Raw genomic sequence first — 20,779 nt, 5'->3', positions numbered from 1 at the left:
GACATGTCTTTTGGGGCATTAAATGATAGCCCAAATACCAATAAACTGAATGACGTAACTCTGACTAACATGTTGCAAGATTTATTTAAATACTCTCCTCTCACAAATAAATATGCTTTTGAAAGGGAAACTCCTACAAATCCATATGCAATAAAGTCAGCCACAATAATAATTGTGTCTGCTAATTCTTCACTGCCTGTCTTTAGTAAATCCTAAAAAATTCAAAGTCATTCAAAAAACATTCAAAAAGTCAGTGCAAGATGTTAGTAAATCTGAACCCAAGTGTTTTCCCCAATAGACGTCAGGGTTGCGCCATATTTAATTTTTGACAGGAATAAAAATGATTATGTGAGGTACAGTGTGTTCAATGGATCGTACTGATGTTCAAAAACATACAGATTGTTCAGCTGGTGATTTTTTTTTTCCAGAAAAACAAAAAGACAAATACTCCACAAAACAGTTTTAAAAAGTTGTAAATTCTGAAAATGATGTGATCTAGGATCTTTATTCAGTGTGCCCCATTGTAAAGTCTATCCCTCACAGCTTAGTTTTCATCTACACTGAATATAATATGGCATTTAACCTGACTAAGGTTTATACGATGAAAGTCCACTTATCTGTCATGTCTAGTAATGATTTTGTTTCATGTTCATGTTTCATGTCTTATTTTGTGGTTTTCACAGTTATGTTATCTTGTCATGTGCTCTTTGTCATGTGATTCCCTTGTCTTCATGTGATTATGTCATGTGCTTCCTTTTTTAATGTGGTGTTCTCATTGGTTCATTGTTTAATCATGTTCACAGGTGTGTCTTGTCAAGTCATTAGTCTCTGTGTATATTGACCTCATGTTTCTTCAGTCTCTTGTCTAGTATTGTTTGTGTAATCTGCTGTTTGGTGAGTTTATGTTTATGTTTATGTTTATGTTTATGTTTATGTTTATGTTTATGTTTAAAGGGTTAGTTCACCCAAAAATTAATAATTTGTCATTAATTACTCACCCTCATGTTGTTCCACACCCATAAGACCTTTGTTCATCTTCTGAACACAAATTATTCAACAATATCTAGTGATGAGTGATTTCAAAACACTGCTTCATGAAGCTTCAAATCTTTGCGACTCTTTTGTTTAGAATCAGTGGTTCGGAGCATGTATCAAACTGCCAAAGTCACGCGATTTCAGTAAACGAGGCTTCGGTACGTCATAAGTGTTTTTCAATGGTTCACCACTGGGGGGCGTGACTTTGCCAGTTTGATACACACTCCAAACCACTGATTCGAAACAAGATTAGTAAAGGTTCGAAGCTTCATGAAGCAGTGTTTTGAAATCGCCCATCACTAGATATTCTTGAATAAAGTCATTATTTTGTTTTTTTGGCACACAAAAAGTATTCTTGAGGCTTCATAACATTAAGGTTGAACTACTATAGTCACATGAACTGTTTTGAATATGTCTTTAGTAGCTTTTTGGGCATTAAGTGTAAATCATCTTGCTGTCAATGGAGGCCTCACTGAGCCATCAGATTTTATCAAAAATATCTTAATTTGTGTTCCGAAGATGAACAAAGGTCTTACAGGTGTATAACAACATGAGGGTGATTAATAACAGAATTTTCATTTTTGGGTGAACTAACCCTTTAAGTTCATGTTCCAAGTCAAAGCTAGTCATGATCTGTCAAGTCTTTGTTTATTTTTTACATTTGGAATAAAATTACACATAGGTTTGTCAAACTTGCAATCAGTGGACCGTTTGTTATATTATAGAATATAATTAAATATATAAAAAATTTCTGTAGGTTTACATTATTTATATCATCACATGTTTCTGAAACTACTTCATATTGTGCATATTACGTGTTTATATACAATTCATATTGTTCACAGCATTTATATGATTTTTATTCCATTTCAGTTTTACTTCCTGAAATTCAAAAACCGAGTCGGGTACCTCAACTCAAATACAGAAATTACATTGGAATTTTAGAAGCATTCCCAAAATTCACCTCTGAACGTACGCAGCTCTAGTTGTTATGGCGACAGCCAAGACCAAATTTGTGATATTTTTTTAATTCTTTACCACCACTCCATCTCTCTCCTAGCCCATCAGATAATGCCATTCAAAAGCACTTGACACTCAAACACGTCTGCAATTGAACAGATCTAACAAAGGCATGCATGAAAGAAGAGAGGCTCTTCTCTTCCCCCTCACGTCCTTCACCCACACTCCTCTCTGAGGCCTGATATTTGTTAACACAAGCCTCAAATGACATGCTTTTTCCATTGCATGACACAGCATTAGTGTTTGACTGACAGGCCAGTAAATGCAATTTTTTTCTTAACTTATAGAGCCCCCCAAAAATGACATCACACATGCACAAGAAAATTCTATGTGAATTCACTTTTGCAGGATTTAAATAAACCTGAAACGGGTACTGTGAAAACTTGAACATTTTCGCATACACAAGTTGTTTGAGTGCACATAGATGTTTCTGTAAGGGTTAGGTTTGGTTTGTCTGTGTTTTAGGGAGTGCTTAGACTGCAACGATGTGCTAACAATGGAAAAGGTTTTCATTTGCGTTTTTCACCTACAGAAGATGTTGTCAAAATGATCCCCCGTTCACATGGATCCACAAAAATGATTAAAAACGCTGCATTATCCATGCCAGGCCTGTAGCTGGCGATGTCACTTTGTAAAGAAATTCTACGTGCCTATAGACTGAACATGTAATACACGTGTGCATGGTCACCATTTTCACAAATTCACATTTTTGTAGTTTACATGAAGACGATAATGGTATCATGTTCAAAAACTTGCACTTTGAAACCTGTTTTCAAAAGTTTGCGTTTTTAGGTCCCCCTAAATATTGTTGTCATGTAAATGAACAGCCAAAACACAGAGTGTTTTGTTTTTAGTTGAAAACGGTGTTGTTTTGGTTTTTGCTTGCCTGCCTGTCTGATTTCACTGTTAGTTGCCTTGGTTACTGATCTGAGTTACACACCTGTTTGTAGTTGAGTTCCTCATTATCTTGTTTCCTTCCTTTGTTCTCCAGTGTATATTTAGGCTGCTTTCCAGTTCGTTTTTTTTATGCCCTTCTCATTGACTCAGATGTACATCATTGCTTACGTTGCATGAGTGCCCACTACTGGCGGAATCTTTGCAATGGGCTGAATTGGAACATCCTAAGCCGTTGATCACTTCAAATCCGCTATGGAGTTGATTTATTATTATTTTTATTTATTTATTTATTTATTTGCAGCATTCTATATGTATATATGTGTGTATGGGTGTTTTAAATATAAAAAAAAATAAAATAATATACCATAGAGTTGTTTGTGGTGGGGTAAATTAAATTGGATATGCTGTGACGTCACAATCTTGTTGCATTGTGGTATATGGAGCTGCCTGAAGAGTATATATGAAGTAGATTTGCTCCCTTTGTCAAAATCGAGGGAGCGAGGGTCTGTCCATATAAACTTTCCTTGTCCAATTCACAAAGTGGAACGCACTTCAAAATGGCGGCAGGGATTCCCCCAAGGGCAAGTGTTTAGGGAAGTTCACGTGGAACGCAGCCATAATCCTCTGTTTATAGCCTTGGTTGTCCATTCTTGTCATTATATGGAGGTTGTTCTGGGTTTTTTTTTTTTTTTTTTTTTTTTCATTAAACACCATACTGTTGCAATTATATCCTTTATGTGTCATTCTCTGCATCAACCCAGTGTGACAATTTCTCAGAAGTCTAAGTTTGTTTGTTTTTTCTGCAAATGGCATTTTAGAGGTTGTGATGGCATGTGGCAAATGAAGAAATGGTAATATGACTGGTTGATAAAGTTTTGCTCTCTCTTGAAGCCCATTGGAGCTTTGAGTATCTAAAGGATTTAGACAAAAATAAGAGAGGGATTGTTTTTCAAACGTGAATTCCCTAAGACCCTAAAAGTATTAGTCTAAAAGGTTTTAGGAGAATTTGAATGAATTTTGAATGAACATTAATTTATGAATGTTGAATATTTAGCAGGGGGATTGTGTGAGCCAGCTTTATGAGGGGGTTTGTCTTGTGCAGTCAGACTTACTGGCAATAAAGTCTGCTCCACATTGCAGTTTAGGGTGTTTGCAGACTTTTACAAGTTTTCAGTGCAGATGTTTTGATATTTGGACATTGTAAAAGCAACAATTCTGACATTAAAACCTGTCCATCCTGGTCAGGATGACAGCTTACGAACTGCTTGTGTAGGGCACCAAAAAACACCATCTCAGTTGTGCAAATAAAATAATAGTGTTTCATTTACTGTAAATACATTTGTATATTAATAAATAATCATGTTTTTATATGAAAAATACTTAGCCTAAATAATGTCTGAGGCCAAATATTAGTGTCACTGTCACTTAATGGTGGATCTGGTTGAAAATTATAGTTTTGAGAATATGTTTGAGATCGTGAATATGAGCCAGATGATGAATGTACTGGGAAATGAGCTCTGATGAGGACAGTGATGATGGTAAAAAGCATCTGCTCAAATTGAACCCTTACAAGTTCCAAAAGGTAAGGAAATATGCTTTATTATATTCTTTTGTAATTGTTATTAAATTATCAGGAGAGTTTTATGCTATTGTGGCAGCTAGAGAACCATCTGTGTTAGATATAGATCCGGGTCGCTAAAGACCCAAATATGTAATAGCCTAATTATTGGCGAAACATACATGCATTTAAGGGTTAATTTTGCGATTTCTCTCTGCATTGCATTGTTCTACTTCCCGACACTCTGCTGAGAAGGGCTGCATGATATTGGAAAAAAATTGACGTTGCAATATTTTGTTTTTCTGCAATATATATTGCAATATGAAAACAATGATTGGGGTGATTTTGTAGGGGAGTGAAAGTTACTTGACAATACTTGACATTGCATATCCTGCGATGTGACTATTGCGGATGTGCACATCATGACATCGATGCTAAAATGATATATCGTGCAGCCCTGCTGCTAAATTCATTAAAACATACCAAAGCTCATTTATGGCACAAGAACAGCAATTATATTATGATCTCATTGACAACTCAGGAAGCCTGAAGAAACACTGTGTGTTTGCATATTCTCATGTTACTGTTGGTTTTCTTCCAGGTGCTCTGGATTCCTGGCTCCTGGAAGTTGTACAAAACCAGACAATTAGACTGGAATTGTTTTGAGAAAGCTGTTTCCATTATTTCATAAAACATGCATGAGCGAGCCAGTGAATGGTCTTCGATCTGTTACTATGAAGATTGAAGGATCTTCTCTCCTTAAAAGTATTAAGGTATCCACCTTATTTTGCACTGCAGAAATAAGTTATTTTCTGTGAATGTGCAAGACTTCAGATTCATTAGCTGCAATAGGTTTATAACTAGAATGACGAAGTGCAGTAAATGGTAAAACTATTTGCGCTACAAGCCAGTGTGTTTATGATTATGATAATAAATTAAAATATGGTATAAACAATTAGCAGTTTACAATATAAAGCAGCATACGTGACTTTATAAAGCATCATAAGTGTGAAAAAAAAATTCTGTACATTAAAATAACTGGAAGCAGATGACAACGGAAAGATGGATGTCAAAACTAATCAGAGCATTCCTGACATTCATCCAGTAAGCCAGTGAAACGCAGCTACAGGGATTTATTCTGTATAATGTGGAAAGAGTTTCTCACTCACTCGTCTCAGACGGAGTGGGCAATTTTGCAGTCGTGCAGAGACAGCTGATGGACGGCATTGCTTTTCTCTCGCTTATGTCACTATTGATTTGTGAGTGGGCTTCCCCGGCTTTCCTTGGCTCTGTGGTGGTGGAGCTCATTTTAATGAAGATGTGGAAAAAAGGGAGAGAATTATCGAGTTATGTGTGATTAGTGGGGGGAATTCGGGGGTCCCTGGCCTGTTTTCAGACTACTTACACAATCGACCTCCAGATCCACCCTCAGATGATGAGAGCACAACTGAGTTTGACGAGTATCAGAACTACAAATGAGATGTAGTGATTGAACAGTGCATGCTGTGGGAAACACAGTCAGAGCAGACAATCAAGAACCGATAATGAAAATGTACATTATGAAAATCATTCAGTTAATAAAAAACAAACAAACAACAAAACATTCAATTCAGAGTAAGAAACTGTTCTCAATTAATTTTGTCATTGAGTTGATGCAATCTTGTTACAACATTACATCCATTGTCTTTGCCTGTGAAAGAGATATACAACATTACTGAGTTCATTTCAGTCAAATGTTTCTGCCTGACGTTTCAAAGAAACCAAAAAATATCATGTTGCATAAAACAGCTCTTTTGTGGCAGATAAAGGTAGAAACATTTGCATTTCAGTGCACTTTCAAAGCTTCTTCTTGTAAAGTTTTACATCACTCTGATACTGACAGTGGGCTAAGTGATGACATCTTGTAACTCATGGTAAGAATTTCTGTCTTTGAAATAACAGCAGATGGGAAGGCAACGAATACCACAACTCTAGAAGGTTTTTATATCTATATGGCTTCACCCATAGGAGTGTGGCTGCAAAACTTTTGAAATCACCTCCATTGGGCCTCAAAAGTTTCTAAGCCAAAGTACACAGTACAAGATCAAGAGTTAATAGAACAGTACACAAAAAAAAAAAAAAAAAAAAAAAAGAATTTTTGAAGAATCTTCACATGGCATTAAAGAGAAAGTGCACCCAAAATGTCAATTCTGTCATTATACCTCATTTTGTTCTGAACCTGTATGACTTCTTTCTTCTGTGGAACATAATAGAATATATTTTGAAGAATGTTGGTAACCAAACAGTTTTGGTGACCAATGACCTTCACTGTATGGACAAAAAACACAAGACATTTCTCATTATATCTTCTTTAATGTTCCAACTATCCTTTTAAAGCAAATGCAGTCCAAATGATGTGACTGCTATATTCCAAGACTTCTGAAATCATGAAAAAGTTTTGTGTGGGAAAAGGACTCAATCTAAAGTCTGAGAGTCTTTGCCGCATTTTTCAAATCAAGTTCTCTAGTTTGAATTGGCATGCCGCATTCCGTTATGACACGCATCATACCTAGCATAAGCTATCAACATACCATTTCTGCATCTGAATGCAAATTAGATCATTAGCCAAGAGCTTTCGCCAAGAAAAAGTATCACTTTTGCAGTACTTTTCCTGCATAGTAAAAGAACATGAAACTGTCTGTATAATGCTGGCTTCAGATTTAGGTTATTGCTCCCTAAACCTACAAGTGTATGTGTTTAAAGACCCTGCAGAGATGTTCTAGTGGGCTTTTGTCCATGAAATATTGCTTGCAAGGATTTTATGGTAATGTTCTGTGATCAGCATTGAGGCTAAGAGCTGGGTTTAGAGATGATGGGGCAATGGGGAAAACTGTGGGTCAGCGAATCTGGAAAGTTGTATCAAACATAAATTGGTCTTGAGACCTTGATGACATTATTATCACTGTTGTTTGGGAATAAAAATTCATTAATATACAATATCCACATTTAAAAGGAGCAGTGAGTAATTTCTGCACCATTAGGGGCAACAAACTGAATTGCAATAATAATGTTAGTTTTCAAATAGATTTTGGTTGAGCCCACACCCAGACCACACCATTATGGTAGCAAAGGCATCTTTCTCCATTGATGGCCCATTCAAAAACATGTAAATATTTTATTATGTTATGATAGCTGTTTTTGCAGTGCCCATTTTGAAGGGCTCATAACATCTTGAAACAGTCTCATCTTTCCCTATCTGCCGTTATTGACGTCACAGCACAGAATAGATATAAGATGACTTATTTACTCATATATGCCACATTCGCTATACAGACTTGCTTTCCTCTCCTGAATCATCTTATATTTATTGTCAGTACACAGTAGTTAAAGGGTTAGTTCACCCAAAAATGAAAATTCAGTCATTAATTACTCACCCTCATGTCGTTCCACACTCGTAAGACCTTCGTTCATCTTCGGAACACAAATTAAGATATTTTTGATAAAATCCAATGGCTCAGTGAGGCCTGCATTGTCAGCAAGATAATTAACACTTTCAGATGCCCAGAAAGTTACTAAAGACACATTTAAAACAGTTCATGTGACTACAGTGGTTCAACCTTAATGTTACGAAGTGACGAGAATACTTTTTGTACGGCAAAAAAACAAAATAAAGACTTTATTCAACAATATCTAGTGATGGACGATTTCAAAACACTGGTTCATGAAGCTTTGAAGCTTTACAAATCTTTTGTTTCGAATCAGTGGTTCGGAGCGCATATCAAACTGCCAAAGTCACGTGATTTCAGTAAATGAGGCTTCATTACGTTATAAGTGTTTTGAAATTTCAATGGTTCACCACTAGGGTGCGTGACTTTGGCAGTTTGATACACGCTCCGAACCACTGATTTGAAACAAAAGATTCGTAAAGGTTCGAAACCTCATGAAGCAGTGTTTTGAAATCGCCCATTACTAGATATTGTTGAATAAAGTCATTATTTTGTTTTTTGGCACACAAAAAGTATTCTCGTCGCTAACATTAAGGTTGAACCACTGTAGTCTCATGAACTGTTCTAAATGTGTCTTTAGTAGCTTTCTGGGCATCTGAGAGTGTTAATTATCTTGCTGTCAATGGAGGCCGCACTGAGCCATCGGATTTTATCAAAAGTATCTTAATTTTTGTTCCAAAGATGAACAAAGGTCTGGAATGGCACGAGGGTGAGTAATTAATGACAGAATTTTCATTTTTGGGTGAACTAACCCTTTAAGGCCGCCTAATATAGTGTGACCCTAATTTCTACACTCTTAACAAATAGAGGTTTTTTATTGGCATCCATGGTTCCATAAAGAACCTCCATGAAGTTCCATGAAGAACATTCATGAAGTTCCATGAAGAACATTCATGAAGTTCCATGAAGAACATCCATGGAATCCTCCCATTTCACAAAAAAAAGGTTCTTCACATTAAGGAAAAAAAAAAAAAAAAAGGTTCTTTTAAGAACTAATAATCACTGAGAGGTTCTTTGGGGAACTAAAAATGTTTCTTCTGTGGCATCACTGTGAAAATATATTATAGATTATTGTTTCTGCCATGGTCACATCAACACTTTCCTTTCAAGTGCTCAGAACACTTGATTACGATATTTCCATCTCCATTTGAAGGGCGCAGATTGAGAATTTTGCTGCCATCGGCCAATCAATCAGTGCTGTTCTGTTTTTATATTTCATTACATTTACAGCTCAGGTAATTGGCCCAAAATTAATGAGCACCCATGAGCAAAGATGGCAAAATCTCTACTTTCAGTGGGTTCCACACCCGCCAAACAAGTGCTACTGAGTTCATGTGAAAGCTAACGAATAGCTTCCAGGTATTATATAAACTCAGTTGGATGACTCAACCTATCCAAGGTGTCTGCCACCCGTGTACACACGTTTCCGTTGAGTTGGCTATGCAAACACTGACTCAACATATTGTGTCAGTTCTCCCCAGCAACTGGCGAAGTAAAAGAAGCGGCCATCTAAAAACTGCTCATGTCATGTATTATTGACGGACGACAGAAGGGAAGAGAGACAGAGAAAAAAAAGAGGAAGATAAGATGCACACACAGGCATTTCACATTGTGATTAACTTTGGTCTATCGTCGTTCTGAACCTGTGTGGTGGAACATTTCACAATTGTGATTTAGAAGGGAGGCTAGCACCACTTTTTATCTGGGGTTATGAACACCTACTCCAGAGTTTGGCACTAAGAAACAATTTGTGTTAAAATGTTCTGGGTGGATGCTTAGCAACAGACTCTCACTCAGATATTGAACGCACGTGCCTCATAACACAAGATTTGTACAGTCATACGAGGCAAACATCCAAGGATGATTTACACAGCACTGATGTGAAAGCACAAGACAAGTCAGTGTTTAAACCGATTGCACACTTTTGTTGCTAAGTGAAATCTGTGCTTCCTTACTCTTTCGTCAGAGTGTGTGAGGACAGCAGTTCACAAGCACACAAGCACCATTTTGTGAAATCAAGATTAAAACATGACACAAAACATGAGTCCTAGAAATGTATACATGCTTTCCTCTCTGAGCTGAATATCTCTCTTGTGTGGATAGAAGTCTGCTGCACTCTTCTGAAACCTAAAATGTCTACACCCTATGGTCTTAACTTAATGGACACATGCACAATATTAAAGACATACACCCTTAAAAAAAGTCTATAAAATGCAACCTAATGTACTATGGTACGAAGGAATTATCCGTATTGATTTTTCACAGGTGTTTTACGCAAGCAATAAGGTACGAGAGGCTGTGCTGTATCATGAATAAGTCACAGCTGAAGGGCATTGCCTGCAGCCCCTTCAACCGTGACTTATTCATGATACAGCACTAGTCTCAAGTACCTTATTGCTTTTATAAAACGGTTACCACACAATATAAATATATTAAAGCCAAAAAATGTATATCAATGCAACTTTCATGAAGTAAAATCACTAAAAGACTTCCTTCCGCCGGAAAAAATAGTCCCTGACTGGGAACAGCAACAGAAGTTACAATATTCCGCCATTAGATGGCAGCAAAGACTGTCTTTATGAGTGTGTCACTCAATAGCGAAGACTTTTACATTGAAAAGACTGAATTGTTGTGAACACGGAACAAGACGCAACTGACAAATGCTTTGACTAGAGCTGTCAGTCACAGGAAAACCCCTTAACTGTTAAAAGGACAAGATAATACATCAGACATTTAAACAGATAGGAATGACCTGAAGGAAAATGCTAAATCTGAATGCAGGTAATAAACTCGCTCACTCTATCTTTTTCTCACAATACTCTTCTATATAATACAGAAAGCATCAATGAACAATATAAATTGAGAACAAACAGTTTATGTTGCTAAGAGTGATTGCTAAGGGTGTTGTGTAGAGATGTACAGAACCATGGGTGAAGTGGTCATAGCCATGTTTTATTCACAAAAATTATTGACCAATTGACCAATCAGAATCAAGGACAGGAACTAACTGTTTTATAAACGTATTTTGAATTACGCATTGCATTGTGTCGTTTTGGAATTGAAGGAATTGTCCATAAACTTAATGGAAAACATACATGGTTGTTAGATTAAAATGTCAATAATAGGTAGAATATTTGTAGTCTCAGCCATCAGTTTAGAAACAGGCGCCTCAACCCCTGTGATGTGTGGCAGCAGCAGCGCGAAATCTCTGGAGAATGACCAAGCAGACACAGATCAAGTGTGGTACCAAGCATTCTCAGATTTATTCAGGAAGAAGGGTCATATTTATAGACATAGGTCAAACAACAATCTCCAGGATGGCTTGAGCATCCAATCATACGACTTAAGAATCAAACCTTACCATTTATGGCATTTCAAGAAATATAATAACAAATAAGAAATGTGTGTGCGTAAATGTGTGTGTGTCTTCAACTTCTGGTTATGTGTGAGAGTGTCAGTGTGTCCAAGGACTCCTACTTCTTGTTTTGTCTAGGTAGGTACATGATGTGCACAATGGAAAAATCCCAAGACTCAGAGAAAGTCAAAAAGTGAAGCCCAAGAAATAAGAAATTATTTAACAATGGTACATTTCAGAATATCTGTCCAACAATGCTGTCCACTTAAATTAGAGTGATATTATAAGAAGAAGAAATAGTTTTCAGACAATATTTTAACAATTTGCTTAAACAGAATTAAAGTATACAAACAAATTGTAGTCACTCTTATATTAGCTGAAATTAGGCAGGTATGCAGTGATTTTTAACAATAGCACAAACATATTCTTTCATTGTCTATTAACAAATTACACATTTTTGTTGGCCAAAAATGTGCACTTCTGGTTCCATTGTCCTGAATTCAGTGGGTTTTTGGTTAAATGCCTGAAATAAGGTTTGTGATTAACACAAGTTCAAGTTATTTTCACTTGTTTCCCTACAACTTAAAATACAAAATCTTGTGATTTTTACTTGTCTTGTAAAAAAAAAAAAAAAAAAAAAAAAAAATCATAAACTTTTGTTGGTCATAGAGCTTATTTTCTGCAATAATCCAAAAGCCAATGGAAAAATCCTATTGAGAGAACAGGGTGATGCTTAAAGGGGCTTTTGCACTGGAGGAACGTTTTCATAGTTCCTATAACTATTGGGGGAAATACTTGCTTTTTGGCATGTTTGCACTGTAGGAATGATTTTAGTTATAGGAATGTCTTTTCGGAGGACTAAATTAGCTCCTACTTCAGAGTAGGGTCTAACCCAGCACAATAGGAACTACCAGTGACGTAAATGTATGTTAATTGGCCAAATACATGTCACAAAAACACTGGCACCTGCCAATTTTTAAAGAGTTAGTTCACCCAAAAATGAAAACAATGTCACTTATTACTCACCCTCATGTCGTTCCACACCAGTAAGACCTTCATTCATCTTCAAAACACAAATTAAGTATTTGTTGATGAAATCCAATGGCTCAGTGAGGCCTCTATTGAGAGCAAAGCCATTCAAACTCTCAAGGTCATAAAGGTACTAAAACATATTTGAAACAGTTCATGTGAGTTCGGTGGTTCTATCTTAATATTATAAAGTGACGAGAATACTTTTTGTGCACCAAAAACACAAAATAGCGACTTTTCAACAATATCTGTATATCTATAAAACACTGCTGCATGAAGCTTCTGAGCTTTATGAATCTTTTGTTTCAAATCAGTGATTCGGATCTCCTATCAAATGGCTAAACTGCTTAAGTCACGTGACTTTGGCACTCCGATTCACGGATTCGATTCGTAAAGCTCTGAAGCAATGTTTTGAAATCGGCCCATATAGATATTGTTGAAAAGTCGTTATTTTGTTTTTTTGGACAAAAAGTATTCTTGTCGCTTTATAATATTAAGGTAGAACCACTGAACTCACATGAACTGTTTTGAATATGTTTTTAGCACCTTTATGGACCTTGAGAGGTTGAATGGCTTTGCTCTTAATAGAGGCCTCACTGAGCCATCGGATTTCATCAACAATATCTTAATTTGTGTTCTGAAGATGAACGAAGGTCTTACAGGTGTAGAACGACATGAGGGTGAGTAATAAGTGACATTATTTTCATTTTTGGGTGAACTAACCCTTTAAAAAGCTGTGTAAACATACAGTTTACATACTCCACAAACATGGAAAACAATGATAGATGGACTGACTCTGAAGTCCAGGCTCTTCTCAACTTTTTCCTTTATCACAAAACCCACGACACACAGCAAAAACACAGCTCCGATCACTGCATCCTCCATCCTCCAGTTGTTGACGTTGTTAAATGACGTAGCTCAGCTGACTAACGTCACTTCAGAGTTCCTACTGGTGGTGCAAATGCAACCAGGAAAATGGAACATTTAGTTCTCGGGGGAACTATCCTAGTGGCTAGTTCCTATAACTGAGTTCCTACCGGGTGTGAAAGCCCCTTAACTTACAGGTTGTCCTACAAAAATGCATCATCATTACAGTGCTCTATTTATTTGCATATAAAAACTTAAAATCCAAAGTGCTGAATTGTGAAGTAAGTTCTGTAGTTCATGTGAGGTCACTCATTAAGTGCACTAAAACAGTTGTTAAATGACCTAATGAATTGACAGAAAATGAGAAAAGCCACTCTTGAATTAAATTAAACATCCTATAGTGGTTTGTATAAAATCCTATGGGTTTTGATGCAGAGTCAATATAAAGGATTCTCTCTAAATCGCTATCATTTTAATTTATTTGTTCCTCTCCCCATGGGATGAATTTAGATTGGATTTATACTTTAATATAAGGTGACTGATAATAGCGTGAGATCAGCTAGTGCTTGAGATGAAAAAAAATATATATAGTTGCGACTGACACAGATAGCTATAAAAGCATGTCTTTAATTGTTTTTACCCAGTCACGTGCGAGGACATTTGGACAGCAACCGCAGAATGACCTAGATTTCACCGATTAAGCGAATTTAAGTGGCTGCCTTTGGCATAGACACGTCAGCGGCGAAAACCAGAGACCTGTCACGTCTGGTGCATGTCGCTGTCTTCATTGTCTCTTTGTCAAAAACAAAATGCACCTGTCAGCCTCATTCGATTTAGGCAAATATTACATCTCATGGCTGTCAGTGACTTGGCAAAACATTGTCAATTCAATTTTCACGTCATGCTCCCAAAGGGAAGTGGCAGCTGTGTCTTTCTAGCTGCATTGTAAACTTCAAATTCCTAACAAATGTGCCATAACAAATCAAGGAATTACTAGCTGCTCATGCTATAAGTGAGAAAATAGCTGAAATAATAATGCATAGCATAATGGTAAATTCAAGTACCATGTGTGAGTTATCGTCTGCCATTTAGTCTTATTTAACTTGCTCGGTAATGCTAGTGTTGAAACATTTATCCTCACTCCAGTTTGTTTTCCAACATGCAGCTTGTTACCTTGGCGCTCTTTGCCTTCATGACAGGCGCTATTAAGACCCTGAGTGATTTTTATGACTCCGCTCTGTGCTCGAAAAGAGCCGCTCTCTCTTACGGTTCAGCCCAGCGCAGGCACTGCAGCTTCAGGTAGAACCATTAATCAGGAACCTCAACGCATGACCCCTCCATCAAGACAGCTCTGCCAGGACCTAAAATAAATCAAGCTTGCACTTTAATACGGGTTGTTACAATACTAAATTTGTGTTGCACAGCTCCTTCAAAGCAGTTTGCAAAATCATTACTTCCACGTTGCTGATATAGCCAGATCATTAGATGTGAGGGAGCCAAATGTAAAACAAAGGCTCTGTTCCGAAGACCATTTTAAGGCATCGTAGGTGTGTGCCCGATGGAAAGCATGTTTCAAAAAATTATAGATAGCATTATTATGCTGCCTTCTAATATATTTTAAACATTGTGGAAAAGGCAATCCCACACTCTCTGAAAAAAAAAAAAAAAAAAAAAAAAAAAATGCACAAAAGATGTCAATGGAGTGGTATTAAATGTACATTTATATAAAAATTGTTTGTTACACGTATTAGTAATGATATGTACATTTCAGGTACTAATATGAATAAATAAGGTACAAAGATGGATACCACTGTACGGGTGATCTGTGTTCTGTTTACTGTATATTTGAGTGGGTTTTTGTCTTGTATGTCAGTACTGTGTCCCAGTTTTCTATGTTCTAGTTAGTTATGGTTTGATTAATTTGCACACCTGTTGTCCATTTGGTTAATTTTTTATTTTTTTTGTCACTTGTTTCATTTCACTGTCAGTTCTCTGGTTGTTACATGTGGTTTCCTGGTATTCGGAGTATCTTGAGTTCTGTTAAATAAATACAGTGCTGCAAATGGAAAATTTCATCAACTTTATTTGCAACCTGGTGGTGACAGAAGGAAATATGGATCTAGCAGCAGATCGTATCCTCCTCCTTTTGCAAGGGAACCAGGGGGGAACACATGGGGATTTTTGGACCTTTACCACCTTGACCACTATGATGACGACTGCCTGTGTGTGATTTTCCAGGCCAGTTTGAACGCTGATACGAGAGTGTGCTTGCCCGGAGACAATCCTCTAAGGAAGTGGTTCCCAAACGTTTTAGAGTGGAGTACCCCCGGAGGCACTTACCATCCTTCTGCCTACCCCCTCTCTTCCACTTAGACTGCATCTCTTCCATTAAGGGACAATATCTGCCCCCTAAATTGACTTTTTTAATCTTTATAAATACCTTTGCAACATTAATAATGATTTAAATAATAATAAAAAAAAATTCCAATAGACAAATATGCAATGATGATAAAAATGTGAAAAGTGATTCTTTTAAATATTAAAATCACCATTAAGATGGCAGTAAGTCACTGTTTTAAAGTCAATCAGAGTCATTGAGTCATTCATTCAATCATTCATTCACTCAGTATCAAAGCAAGTGAATGAATCATTGAATCGATAGGCTTGTTTGAGATGTATCTGCGCTGCGCAGACCGATCAACGTATGACATCAAAGTACCACGAGAGTGATTCAAAAGTATAAGTCTTCTGTGCCAGGCTATTTGTTCTTCATGCTAGTAAGTGCTAAATCTACAGGTACATTGTCGAAAACGGGTGTAATATAGCATGATTTGCTAAAGCAGCAGACTGCATGCAACCTATATGCACTCTGCTTATGTGGAAATGGATGCAGTCAGTTTTGACCGCAAAAGATGTTATATTTTGATTAGATGTCATGTATTTACGCATTGTGCCTGTTAGAAATATATGCTCAGTTTTAATGTAATTTTAAGGTATGGAAGACTTAAATGAATGGCAAAACTCAGCATTTTGTTTGCGTACCCCCGCACCTCATGTACCCCCAGGGGGTACGCAAACAAGCCCTGCTTCCCACTCCCTTACTGCTTGGACAAGCTTCCTGTTCATCAGTACAGTCCTGGAGTTATGACTCTCTAGCTTTGCCCAGAACTTCTGTGCCTGTCACTCTACCTCAGCCTGTCGACCAGTTGGCTCCACCTTGGCTCCTCTCTCCCTCAGCTCCACCTGGAACCAATATCCCTACAGCTTCACCATGCTTCCTCATCTCTCTGGCTCTGCCTTGATCAGTCATTGCTCAGCCTGTAAAAGGCCTGGATTTTCTGGCCTTTTAAGCTGCTCTTCATCACACCACACCTTCAGCTCCATCGGGCTCCTCCTTCCCTCCAGCTGCGCCTTGGTCCTCGGCTACTCCACCTTCGCCTCAGTTCTCGAGCGTCCTGGCTCCACCTCGGATGCTCCTTGCTGCGGCTCTGCCCTGCCCTCCAGGACCTCCAGGACCTTCATCTGGGTCTCCACCAGTAGCAGCTCCATCTTGGTCATGTGTCACCCTGGTTCTGCCGGTCATGTCTCCTTTCTCTCTCAACTGGGCTTTTATCCTGGTTCCCGTGCAGGGGATTTCACCCAGGCTCCTCTCACCATCTTCTCTGCCATGTTACCTTCCTACCAAGGGCAAGACAACCAGTCACTCAAATAAGAACGACTAATAGCAAACCAACAACCATCCAATCAATTCCCCATGAGGCAAAATCAAGTCTCGCTCTACATTTTTACTTGTTCAGGATGTTATTTCATCAAAAATATTAAGCAGCACAATTGCTTTCAACATTGATAATAATAATAATGAATGTTTCTTGAGCAGCAAATCATCATATTAGAATGATTTCTGAAGGATCATGTGACACTGAAGACTGGAGTAATGATGCTGAAAATACAGGAATAAATTACATTTATATAATGTATTCAAATAGAAAACAGCTATTAATATCTCACAATATTGTTTATAGTGTGTTTTTAAACAAATAAATGCAGTCTTGGCGAGCATAATGTTAATGTGTTAATGATTTTAAAATGAACACCTCTTACCAACCCCAAGCTTTTAAACATTATTGTGTATACAATGTGCTAAGGTTGCTAAGTTGTTGTGAGTGGTTGTTTGGTAGTGTCGTTGTATGCTAAGATGCTGTGAATGGTGCTATGCTAGAGTGCTGCTAAAATAGAGCTATTGAGATGATAAGCTGTTTCTACAGACTTTTGCTAAGCACTTTTGTTTTAGACAGACTATTAACAGTCTCTGCTGTGTTTATGAGGCAACACATACTGTAGATGAGATGTGCATGTACATATTTGTGTGAGTGTTGTGGCCATGAGCCCCTTTTCTAGGAGATAAAAGGCATTATATTGTGTCACTCGATAACAAGCCCATCCAAACCTATATTTCCATGTGCTGCAGTAGAGCCATTCTACTAAAATAGAGTTTAACAGGCAGCTAAAGCAGAAAGACAATAGAGTTTTAGTGTTGGTCACTGATTCTTCATTGTGCTCTGACTTCGTGATCGTGACATGTTTTCATGTGGGCAGCAGGACATCCTGTGTTTGACAGAGCTAATTCACTGAAAAAGGCTAAACTGGTGTGTGCTGGCGAGGTAGACGCCCAATTAAGCTCAAACATACAGCATAAATCATTTAGCACTATTAATTCAGGAGTTCCCTCAGGCGAGTGAGAAAAAAAAACTGCCATGAACAGAGGCTTTCGCTCAAAGCGTCACACAGATGCGGTGAATGTGACAGCTTCAATTAATTCTCTCATCCGAGACATCACAGCTTGTTTTGACAGGTAATTTAGGAGTGTAGGGGTAGAAATACATTTTTTGCTCATTTCTGGCCTTTGATAATGAAGAGATGGAGCATTATACTAATTTAATATCAACACAAACCTCTACCTCTATAAAGACTGTACATGGTCTCACTGCACCCAACATCTTCTCTGCAAACTTAGAGCAACATCTAGTGGTCAAACTCGCTTACTGCAACCTAACAGCAGCGCTCACCTGCCCAATGAGACATATATACTTCAGAAATGATCTCCTTTCAGAACCTTGAAAGCCAGAGGCATGTATTGACATTTGGTTTTAACTCATGAACGAGTTTAATCATGGACTTTCTGTCATGTGCCCAACATGCCTTGTGATGTCAAGGTCAATTTTGCAGAGGTTATTCTTTCTATGGCTCTGACAAAAGATGGGTTTGACTTTTAAGCCTTAAAGTCAGCATGAGATGAAGTTGCAATAGTCTTGTCTTCCCTACCCTATTGTGAAGCATATCTGAGTGAAACTGCTTCTCAAAGATGAAAAAATGTAGGGCGGGGCTTGATTTTGTCCATGGGGAATTGATTGGATGGTTGGATTGATGTTTGCTATTGGTCAATCTTATGTGAGTGACTGGTTGTTTCAGCCGCCAGTAAACACCAGAAAATTTATAATAAATAATGAAATATTCCATAAAAAAATAATAATTGACCATTTTGATTTCATGATGAGTTCAACATTTTAAGTCTAATTCACTTACAAAAAAGTACTGTAGTCATACTTTGGTAAAGTTAATGTACCAGACCTTAATATGAAAATCAATCTGTCAATCCTTTACGTGTCCAGGCCGGGTGAGGTTTCCCGTGGAGTCAAATTAAGCTGCAGGCTCAAGGTCAAGGTATCTTTATTAGTACCTGAAGGTAAATTTGTTGTGCAGACAGGAGATTCAGCAATCCATCCTTAAGACAGTCCAAGACATCAAAACATACAATAACTATAAAATTTTAAAACAAAAAAAGTCATGACAATGTGCTTCTACACACACCCTCAATGCCCACCTAAAATACATGAAGTAACCATGTGTACCCCTCTACCCAGGTCCTACTTGCCCTGCTATGTGCAGGCCTTGAACCTGGGTCTCTGGTGTGGGAGTCAGACGCTTTAGCGAGGAGGCTAAAGGCTGCAACCTCTAGCATCAGTCGCTAGAGCATCTCTTGAGATCAGAGGAGTGAAGTTTACTTGCACAGCAACTACTAGCTGGCCTCCGTTACACTTGCATAGCGAAGAGTGTCATCTCCTTTCTTTTTCATTTATTAGTTCTATAGGCTCCTCTCCTGGTGGTGACCTTCCGTCAATTCCTTTAAGTTTCATCTTGTTATAGTGTAACACTATAAAACAGCACTGCTTTACCCCAATTACGCTTGACAGGAAGAAGCTGAAGCAGCTACTGCGGCATAATAAAAGTTCCGCTGTTCTCGAGGCATATGTAGCTCTCGTCTCTCATTAGCAATCGCTCCAGTGGCCTCGTTTCTGCTCGCACAGCACTCGGCCCTGATCTGCTTCTTACTACAGTAACATTAATAATCCCATCCATGAGCGTGATTTCTGCCCGAGTCCAGTCCAGATTCTTTTCCACTTGCTGTAGACGTGAAGACAACACCTCCCATGATTCCGCAAAATCACGACGTCATCAAGCTATGCTTTTCTTTTGAATAAGCGACCTCTAGTGGCAAAAAATTACATATTGTGGCTTTAAATTTAAAACTTATTTTGTAAATCAGTTATCCGCCAAGGAAATGGTTCTACTTTTTGTTTAAGTGTTATTTTTTAAATTTTATTTTAGCTTTAATTCAGTTACCAAAAATAGTTCTAGTTCACAATAACAACACTGTTGGTGTGGTGGTGTGTACCATGGTATTACCATGTTTTCAGGCATGTTTTCATTACAATAAGATGGACTTTGGACATGTTATATATCTTTTGGATATTGCACCATAGTAAAACCATGGTTAGACATGTACGATGGTAGTACTTATTCAAAAATACTTAGTAGGCTATTATGTATGTTAATACCAAGTATTTTTGTTCTGACATCCATCATGGTATTACCATGTTTCTTGAACATGGTACGATCACATCACAGTACTATGCATTTTGGACCATGTACCATGGAGTTACCATGTATTTATGAACATGTACTATGGTGTGTCCTGGTTAAAATTGCTTATTTCTCTGGATTTAAACATTCTTGGAAACATTTGGGATAATGCAAGTCAACAAAATAAAACAATGTTCTAGTGGTTTTTGGATTTTTTTAATCTAAAAATCACACATATTGTGCCTTTAAGTAATAAGTATTGATACTACTACAACTAAAGCTGCACATTACATAAGATAATGACTTAAACTAATTAAAACTACAAAAAGCTATTATTTAAGGCTGTTCACAGCAGAGTAAATGGGTGGAGCTTGACAGTTCAACCACACCCTAACCCTTCTCATCATAACCCTATCGCTAAACATAACTCCACCCATTATATACAGTGAAGGGGAGCTGGGCGTCATTTGGCTCTGCTGTGACATTTTAACCCTACCCATAACTCTATGCCTAAACCTAATTAAGTCAAGCTCCACCCATTAGGTCCACAGAAGTAGAGCTGGACTAGGTAAAAAAACATTGTATTCTGAAAAATGTGTGATTTTTTTTATT

This window comes from Megalobrama amblycephala, linkage group LG1 (assembly GCF_018812025.1).
Source record: "Megalobrama amblycephala isolate DHTTF-2021 linkage group LG1, ASM1881202v1, whole genome shotgun sequence".
Lineage (NCBI taxonomy): Eukaryota > Metazoa > Chordata > Actinopteri > Cypriniformes > Xenocyprididae > Megalobrama > Megalobrama amblycephala.
The sequence above is the reverse complement of the archived record's forward strand: the minus strand, read 5'-3'. Positions refer to the sequence as shown.